Consider the following 9,419-nt stretch of genomic DNA (forward strand, 5'->3'; position numbering starts at 1 on the left):
AAGAAGAAGACGCCGAGAGATCACTCTCGGACAGCTCGAAAGACTACCCAGAAGCGTTACAAAAGGAGAGAGGGACAACACTTGCGAAAGCAAGGATATTCATCCGGGCAGAGTTGGAGTGAAAAGACAGTGTAAAAGACCACAGGAAGCAAGACATTGCTACGGGGCTTCTTATCTTTACATTCTATTGTTATTATGTATTCTGCATTTAATTTATAAGACAATAGAAATCTCATTTCAACTTATATTCAATCTCTCCATACTTCACATGAGTAGCTAAATTTCCGAACGGGTTGAGAAGTACTTAGCTAGCATGACCTAAGATTTACACTTAAGAGAGTAGTCTAAATAAAGAATCTGGACTTAAGAGAGTCAGATTAGAATCTAGGCTTGAGAGAGTCAGATTAGAACCGCATAAGCAAGAGACAGAAACTTAGACATAAGTTTTGTTTGCTATTACGCATCACATGCACCCTAGAAATAGGATATGATAATATGCGGTTACCTTGTGTATGTGTGCATCATTCATCATCGCATAGACAAGAATAGAGGCTTAGACATAAGTCCTATCAACATTTTCGTATACATCGCATGCGTCCTAGAAATAGGAATTATGGCATTTGCATTGAGAGATGACATGTTGTTGTTTGTGTGTAGCATGATCGTATAACTTGTACGTAATCTTAGGAAGTGTTAGCTAAACCTCTTCTCAACCCATTCATTGCATACTCACTATAATTCTCGATTTCATCAACTCTTTATTCGAACTCCGTCGCATAGGAAATATATTTAAACAAATCACCATCCAACTTATTTGTTTTCACCACCGCAAAGGAATCAAATTTATTGTCGCATATTTACTCAATAGTTCCTGTGTTCAACCCTAGACTTACCAGGAAAACTAGTGAGGCTTATACTTGGGTCTTATTAGGAAAACATGCATGTGCAACAAATCACCACAATTCATACCATAATCGCATCACCATTTACAACGCATCAATAAGAACTTAGAGACTGTTGCCGCATTGTTTGCAACACATGAAACAGCTTCAATCCATTTGGAAACATAGTCGACGGCTAATAGAATGTATTTATGACCATTTGACGATGGAAATAGTCCCATGAAATCTATACCCCCACCAATATGATGTTCACTGGCATCACATTTTTTTCTGAAATGCTTCCAGTGCATTGACACTTATCGCATTTCATGGAATATTCTCATGCGTCCTTAAACAGAGTGGGCTAGTAATACCCACATTACAAAACTTTTTCCGTTGTGCGTTGTCCCTCGAAATGGCCTCCATAGGATGATTCATGACATTGAAAAAGTATATGCTGGAAAGCAGTCTCTGAAACACAGAGTCTCAATATCTAGTTTGATCCCCTTTTGTAGAGATTTGGCTCGTCCCAGTAGTAAAATTTGAATTCATGAATGAGCCGCTTCTTTTGATGGGATATGTAGTTTTCAGGAAATTGTTTGCAGACCAAGAAGTTGACAATATTTGCATACCAGGGTAGTTCTTCAATCTTGAGTAACTTCTCTACAGGAAATGATGTGTTTACCTCCGACTGGATGCGATCCACTTCAGGATTTCTTAACCGTGATAAATGGTCAGCGACCTGGTTCTTCATTCCCTTTCGTCGATTATTTCCATGTTAAATTCTTGAAGTAAGAGAACCCATCGGATTAGTCTAGGCTTCGCATCTTTTTTGGTCATCAAATATCTTATCATCGAGTGATCTGTGTGGACTATAACTTTTGATCCCAACAAGTAAGGTCTAAATTTTTCAATTGCAAAAATTACGGCTAAAAGTTCTTTCTCGGTGGTGGTGTAATTCGCCTGCATCGAGTTCAATGTTCTGCTAGCATATGCGATGGGGTGTAACATTGTCTTTACTTTTTGTGCCAAGACTGCCATCATCGCATATCCGCTGGCATCGTACATAAGCTCGTATGGATTCGCCCAATCGGGTGTGTTCAGAATTGGCGCTGGATCAAAATCAAAAGGTATATCGTCTTCTAACAATGAATTCAACGATCGGGCTATTTTGGAGAAGTCCTTCACAAATCTTCTGTAAAACCCCGCGTGTCCTAAGAAACTCCTCAAAGCTTTCACATTTACGGGAGGTGGAATTTTTTCTATAGCTTCAATTTTTACTTTATCCACCTCTAGTCCATTCTTTGAAACCTTGTGCCCAAGCACAATTCCTTCTTTAACCATGAAATGACACTTTTCCCAATTCAGCACCAAATTAGTTTCTTCACATCTTTTCATTATTCTCTCAGAGTTTCTCAGACATGTTTCATATGTTTTCCCATAGACTAAAAAATCGTCCATAAAGATTTCAATTGAGTCTTCAAGGTACTCGGAGAAGATTTCCATCATACACCTTTGAAACGTATTTTGCATAGTCCAAAAAGCATGTGACGAAAGGCAAACGTTCCATATGGACATGTGAATGTGGTCTTTTCTTGATCCTTTGATGCGATCATAATTTGGTTATAGCCTGCGTACCCATCAAGGAAGCAGAAATAGTCATTTCCTGCTAGTCGGTCGAGCATTTGATCAATGAAAGGTAAAGGGAAATGATCTTTTTTTGTCGCAACATTGAGTTTCCTATAATCCATATAGATTCGCCAACCTGTGACAGTCCTCATGGAGATCAACTCCATGTTTGCGTTAGGGACTACTGTCATCCCACCCTTTTTGGGAATACATTGCACGGGGCTAACCCACATGCTATCTGCGATAGGGTATATAATGTCGGCATCTAACCATTTGATGATTTCCTTTTTGAAAACCTCTTTCATCGCAGGGTTCAGTCTGTGTTGAGGTTCTATTCAGCATTTTTGGTTTTCTTTAATCTGAATTCAATGCATGCAATACGTCGAGCTAATACCTTTGATGTCTGCGAGCGTCCATCCAATTGCTCTAATATACTTCTTTAGAACACTGAGCAGCGCAGTTTCTTTTTCATCAGGTAACATAGAGGATATGATGACTGGTAAGGTTTCATTCTAGCCAAGGAAAACGTAATTCAAGTGGATTGGTAGAGTTTTTAGTTCGAGCGTAGGTGGTTGCTCTAGGGAGGGCTTCTGTGCTTTTCTTTCTTCATCAAACTCAATATTTCTTCATTTTTCACTTCCCTGTTATTGCATGGTAGGTTTTTAAAGATGCTGTCGCATCCTCTCTTTCTTCATTTTCTTCCTCAGACTCCCAATCTTCAACGCAAGTGTATTCATCGTCGGAATTTGATAAGCCTTTCTCTTCTGGGAACTTCATTGCCTTGATAATATTAGACCTGAGCTTCTTTAAATTGAGGCTCATTGTGATTTCTCCCTTGTGCACATCTATTTGAGCACGATCAGTAGACAAGAATAGCCATTTCAATATGATAGGAACATCTTTATCCGCCTCATAATCTAGGATAATGAAGTCTGCAGGTAGAATAAATTTTTCTATTGTTACCAAGACATCCTTTAATTTTTCTTCAAGGTGTACCAGGGACTATCTGCAAGTTGGAGAGTCACCGTTGTAGGTGTTAGCTGTCCTACATTCAATTGTTTGAAGATTGAAAGGGGCATTAAGTTTATGCTTGCCGCAATATCGCATAATGCTTGACCAATGTAGATCCCTCCTATTGAGCAGGGTATTGTGAAACTGCCTGGATCGCGCATTTTTTGTGGGATAATAGTATTTGATTCTTGTGTTAATGCCACCATGGCGAATTTTTCCGTGCTTCTCTTCTTCGAAATAATGTCCTTCAAACACTTGGCATACACCGGCATCTGCTCTATCGCTTCTATAAATGGAATATTGATGTGTAGTTGTTTCAATATTTCCAGGAAGCGATGATATTGACCTTCATCGTTTTGTTTCTTTTTCAGTCTTTGAGAAAATGGAGGTAGCTGTACTTTCACTATTCCATGGTCTAGAGGCTTAGAGGTGATCGCATCTTCAAGTTCTATACTTTTGGACTTCTTTGACTCAATTTGCAGCAACGGAGGTTGGTTCTTTGACTCTGTCTCACTAGGCTCCTTCCTGACTTCTACCGTTGCCTTTCCACTTCTTAAGGTGGCTGCCTGGCAGTGTTCTTTCCCTGTATTCCCTGGATTGCATGGAAGCTCAGTTAAGCTAGGCAATGTCCCTTGGGGTCTGTTTTTTAGCTCTCCTGCAATTTGTCCTATTTGAATTTCCAAATTGTGGATGGATGTAGCTTGGTTTTGAAGGATCGTTTCATTCTTTTCGATGTATTTCTTTAACAAGTTTTCCAGGGATGATGATGGTGGTGTTTGAGAGCTGCTAACCTGCTATTGCTGTTGTCCATTAGTTCTTTGGAAAAATCCTGGTGGTCCCTCTCTCTGAGCCATAGGTTGACTGCCTTGTTGTTGGTAGTTTTTCCAAGAAAAATTAGGGTGAATTCGCCACCCCTAGTTGTAAGTGTTTGAAAAAGGATTATTTTTGACAAAGTAGATTGATTGAGGATTTCGTGGACACTCCTCAAATGAATGCGATTCTTCACATGCAACACAACTGGTGCTTGTTTGCTCTATCACATTGCCTTGCCCACTTCGAGTTCCTGAATTGTTTATTGCGATGCCTTGCAACAAATTTATCATCGCATTCATCTGATTTTGCAATGATGCGATGGCACCATTACTTGCATTACTTTCTCCTGGTTTTGTTCTTTGATCGCTTTGTTGCCAATCTTCGTGGTCTTTCGAGATGCGATAAAGAATGTTCTTTGCTTCATCATATGTTTTGTCCAGCAGACCTCCTGCTGCTGCCGCATTGGCAGCTGTCAGCGATGTAGAATTGACTCCATGATAGAAAATCTCCATTTGGAGACAATCCGGCAATCCATTATGTGGGCAGTCGCGTACTAGTCTCTTGAATCTCACTCATGCATCACTGAGTGATTCATCTTCTTCTTTTTCAAAATTGGTCATCAATTTCCTCCTTCTGGCATTCTCTGTGGGAAGGAAATACTTCTTCATAAGCTTTTCCACAACTTGCTCCCATGAAGTTATCTCTCCTGATTCGAGAGAGTAAGCCCATTTTCTTGCTTTATCACATAGTGAAAATGGAAATAACTTGAGTCGAACCTCTTCTGGGGCAATATTAGGGAACACAAAAGTGTTACACATTTCAATGAAGTTTCGTAGATGGGCGTGCGGATCTTCACCACGTCGTCCTCCGAACTGTTCTGCTATTTGTATCATTTGTAACATTACTGGCTTCATCTCGAACCTTGATCCATCCAATTCTGGTCTCATGATTCCTGGAGAGAAATCATACAGGTTTGGTGACACATAGTCTCGGATGGGTCTATTGCGATCATTTTCCAGTAGGATAAGATTTGCCATTATGTTGTTTTCATTTGCTACTCGTACTTCAGGTTGTTCAGCTATTCTGTGAACTCTTCGTTGTCACTTACGTCTATTTTCTGTCTTTTACAAAAGGTTCTTTCAATCTCTGGGTCGTATTTGAGCTCAGGAGTGTGTCCTTCGCTCATGCGACGCTTGCTTCTTCTTTTACAAATGGAATGGCAATGCAACAAATGTCAAAAGCTGGAAAGATCAAAGATGCTTGATGTTAGTGCAATCTATACCATAGTCTCTGGCAACAACACCAAAAACTTGATGCGATGGTTTATCATGCAATGATGTGTGGATACGATGATCATACAAGTTTTCCAAACAAAGCCCAAGTATATGCCTTCTTAGGTTCCTGTTAAGTCCAAGGTCGAACACAGGAACTACTAAATAGATATGCGATGGACTCTCTGATTCTATTGCGGTGGTGATAAAGAAGTAGATGGTGTTTTGATTTAGACTTTCCTATGCAATGGAGTTGAACGCGGAGTGATGAAAACTTAGTGTTATAACAAGTATGCAATAAAGGGGTTGAGAAGAGATTTAGCTAACATTTCTCAAGATTGTGTACAAGTCATGCGATCATGCTATACACAAATATTAGTACTAGATTTCTCAATGCATAATGCCACATTTCCTGTTTCTAGGATGCATGCGATGTGTATGGAAAGTAGTAGATAGAACTAATTTCTAAGTCTCTACTCTTGCTTATGCGATCTAATCCAACTCTCTTAAACCTAGATTCTATCTTTAGACTATTCTCTTAAGTACTTCCAAATGATGAATGACGCATACATAAGACAAGATGATCACATAAAATGCATAGCTTAAGTCATGCTAGCTAAGTACTTCTCAACCCATTCACAAATTTAGTTACGCATGCATGGTGTGGAGAGATTGAACATAAATTGAAATGAAGTTTCCATTTTTGCAGATAAAGTGTTGCGTACAAAACAACAAATGGATTGAGAAATAACAAGTCAGGTAAACAATGTCTTGCTTTCCGTGGCCTTTTACATTCTTTTTATCACTTCAACTCTATTCCGATTTGCGGATTCTTGCTCTCGCAAGTGTTGGACTTCTCTCCTTTGTATTGTTTTCTGGCAGTCTCTCGATCTTTTCAAAAAGCGATTTCTCTCGGCTTCGCCTTGCCTCCTTGCTCTCTCTATGTCATCTCTCTTTGGTAGCATTGGGTATTTATAGATTTCAAGGTGAAGCAGCTCTTCTTACTAATGATTGAAAAGATGGGCAACATTAATTTTCCTACTCTGTTGCGCCGTCTGAAAGTCATTGGAAGTTCAATGTACTTGCAACAGTATGGTTTTTAACGACTGTCAACTGAATTTCGAAATTGACCATTATCAGCTTTACGTCCCATCATGATTTATTATACTGTCGCCTTTATGTGAGCTCTTTATGCGATCACTTTTGAGAAACTTCTTACGATCGCAAACTCAAGCACGCTGTCGCATTGTGCCCTTGGATTACAATTTCATATGTGCCATCGCATTGTACCTGCACAGAAATAGGCAAATTAATTGCTTTTATGCGATGAGCATTAGCGGTCGCAATTCCTTTTAGTTTGACACTTTTAAACATAATATTGTCTATTTTACCATCGCTTTCTCCCATTTTTTTAATATTTCTACCAGTTATCATGCGCGATCGTATAGTATTTACTAAACGATTGTTTAGTTAATGCTAAACGATGGGGTAAAGCGTTTATTCTATCACGTAGCGTTGGTTGCTCGATTGCGTGGATGCTAGAGGTAAACGATCGCGTAGAGCATTTGATGCTCATCGTTTAATAATAGGCGTGCTCACTAAACGATCGTGTAGTTAACATGCTTCATTGCATAGTCATTGACTACACGATCACGCGGTATACGATACCTTTACGCTCGCTCAGCGATCATTTAGATGATTTTGCATCACCGCATCGTTGTGGTTTAGTCGATCGCTTAAGGCTTGCGTTGCAAGATGCACACTGCACAATCACGTGCCTTCATGCTTCATCGTATAGTCAAAGGTACACGATTGTTTAAGCTCAGGAAGTGTTGGTAAACGATTAAGTAAAGTGTTTTTACTCTTTCGTGTAGGTGATCATATAGAGTTGGTACACGATTAAGGAGACACGTTTCTTCGCCTGGACGGTTCAAGACCTGGTTCACCTATTTGAACCGGAGATTCATTGTTATTTGTAATAGTTAGCTTAGTTTTTTTAGGATTTGAAGCAAATTATCCCGGTTCATCAACTTTTTTAATATACATGAGATGTATGTTGTTTATATGCCATAATGTATGACATATAGATTTAAAACTCACCTTAAATTATGCAATTAATTCATGCATCATATATTATAAGTGTTATAATATAGCTTTTGGCATGATGAAATTACAAGAAAGCATGCGCATGCATCATGAAATATAAGAGTTATATTATGCATGCAGTAAGCATATTCATGCATCGTCTTTATATTATAAGCGTTATAGTATAAGGGTGTATGGAAGTATGTATGTTTGGTTTGTTGCTTTGATTGTATAAGTGTTATATAAAAGTAGCAATGAATGAACAATGTATGAAGCATGACACTTAGGATAATTTATAAGCGTTATGAATGGCTTGTATGTGTTTGCTTCACGTTGTGGATGATTTTGGTTGTTTCCGGTTATAAGCGTTATAATGGAAATTAGAACTAAAATCAATAAGAAAGAATTGCATGCGGACTTAGGTGAACTCATGTTTTAAAAGGGTTTTTATAATTGGATTGAGATAGACCTAAGTTCAATGTTCTAATGAGATTAGATACCTAAGTTTAATATTTTTAAATCAGTTTAATAGCATTAAATTGATTGGCATAAAAGATTAAAATTGTATTAAATCTATTTATAAGGGACCTTTTGTCTAAGGCAGGTTCTGTCTAGGCCGGGGTACTTTAGGAACCTACTTGGAAAGGTGAATTCAATAGATTTTCTGAATGATGATCAAAATTTGTTCAACTTTCCAAGGTAAAAGTTATTCTTGGGCAAACCTAAAAAGACACTTAGTTAGCCGTTATAGGAATAAGAGTTGTTCTGGTATTAATAGCTGGTTAAGAATGTCTCAATTCAGAGGAGGGATAAATTGACCACCCTTTGGCGACTTTTGTCCTAAACCTTTAAAGCGTCATTGCGAAACTAGATGTCACACGGGGTTCATTTCAGTTTTGTTAAACCGTATTGAATGTTGTATTTTTTCAACGAGTATTTGCTTAAAATCTAATGTAGATCAATGTGTTTTCTTTTTCAGCAGCATGAATGTTTTTCCGTTAGTTGCCTCTAGTTTGACCGATTACATACAGTGGAAAGAGTCTATTAAAACATATTTCATAGTAAACGACCTTCAGTTTGTCATGGTTGAGGAGTGTTCTCAAGTCTTGACCCTTGATGCACCGCGAAGTATTCGTAATGCATATGTGGTGTGGATGAAGACTAATTTGTTGGCTCAACTTCACATTTTGGCTAGCATACTTGATGCATTGGCCAAAACGGTTAAGAACATGGTCATTTCATGTAAGATTATGGACTCATTGCAAGAATTGTTTGAACGTCAGTTCTCACTTTTCACGCACAAAGGGATGGATGACAAAGACACCACTAGTATAAGTTCCCAAAATAACCTCCAGTTAAAGAAAGAAAGTGTTGCTGACTCTTATGAAGTTCATAAATGAGAAATGTCCTCTGAAATGGAACTTGAAGCTTATTTAGGTTCTGATATTAAGCCCACTACTATCCAAAAGAGGAGGAAGTTTAAAGACAGTAAATGTGATTTATTTGTCTTGGAAACGTATTTGGTAGAGAATGATGATTCTTCCTAGATACTCAATTCAGGTGCTACTAATCATGTTATTTCTTCTTACCAAGGATTTAGTTCCTGGCAGACGTTTCCACAGGGAGAGATGAATCTTCGAGTCGGTACTGGTGAGGTTGTTTCAGTTGCTGCTATAAGCAAGCTAAAGTTATTTTTGGACAAGAAACGTTATCTGTTACTGGATAATGT

General features: G+C 38.4%; 1 non-coding gene across 1 annotated transcript; it reads left to right on the plus strand.

Annotated features, from left to right (window-relative positions):
• Positions 1-4,862: 4,862 nt before the first annotated feature.
• LOC150035925 (small nucleolar RNA R71) lies at positions 4,863-4,969 on the plus strand. Its single transcript, XR_016529905.1, has one exon. It is a non-coding gene; the product is annotated as a small nucleolar RNA R71 (small nucleolar RNA).
• Positions 4,970-9,419: the final 4,450 nt, after the last annotated feature.

This window comes from Benincasa hispida, chromosome 5 (genome assembly GCF_027475165.1).
Source record: "Benincasa hispida cultivar pf3 chromosome 5, pf3_genome.v1.1, whole genome shotgun sequence".
NCBI classification, from domain to species: Eukaryota; Viridiplantae; Streptophyta; class Magnoliopsida; order Cucurbitales; family Cucurbitaceae; genus Benincasa; species Benincasa hispida.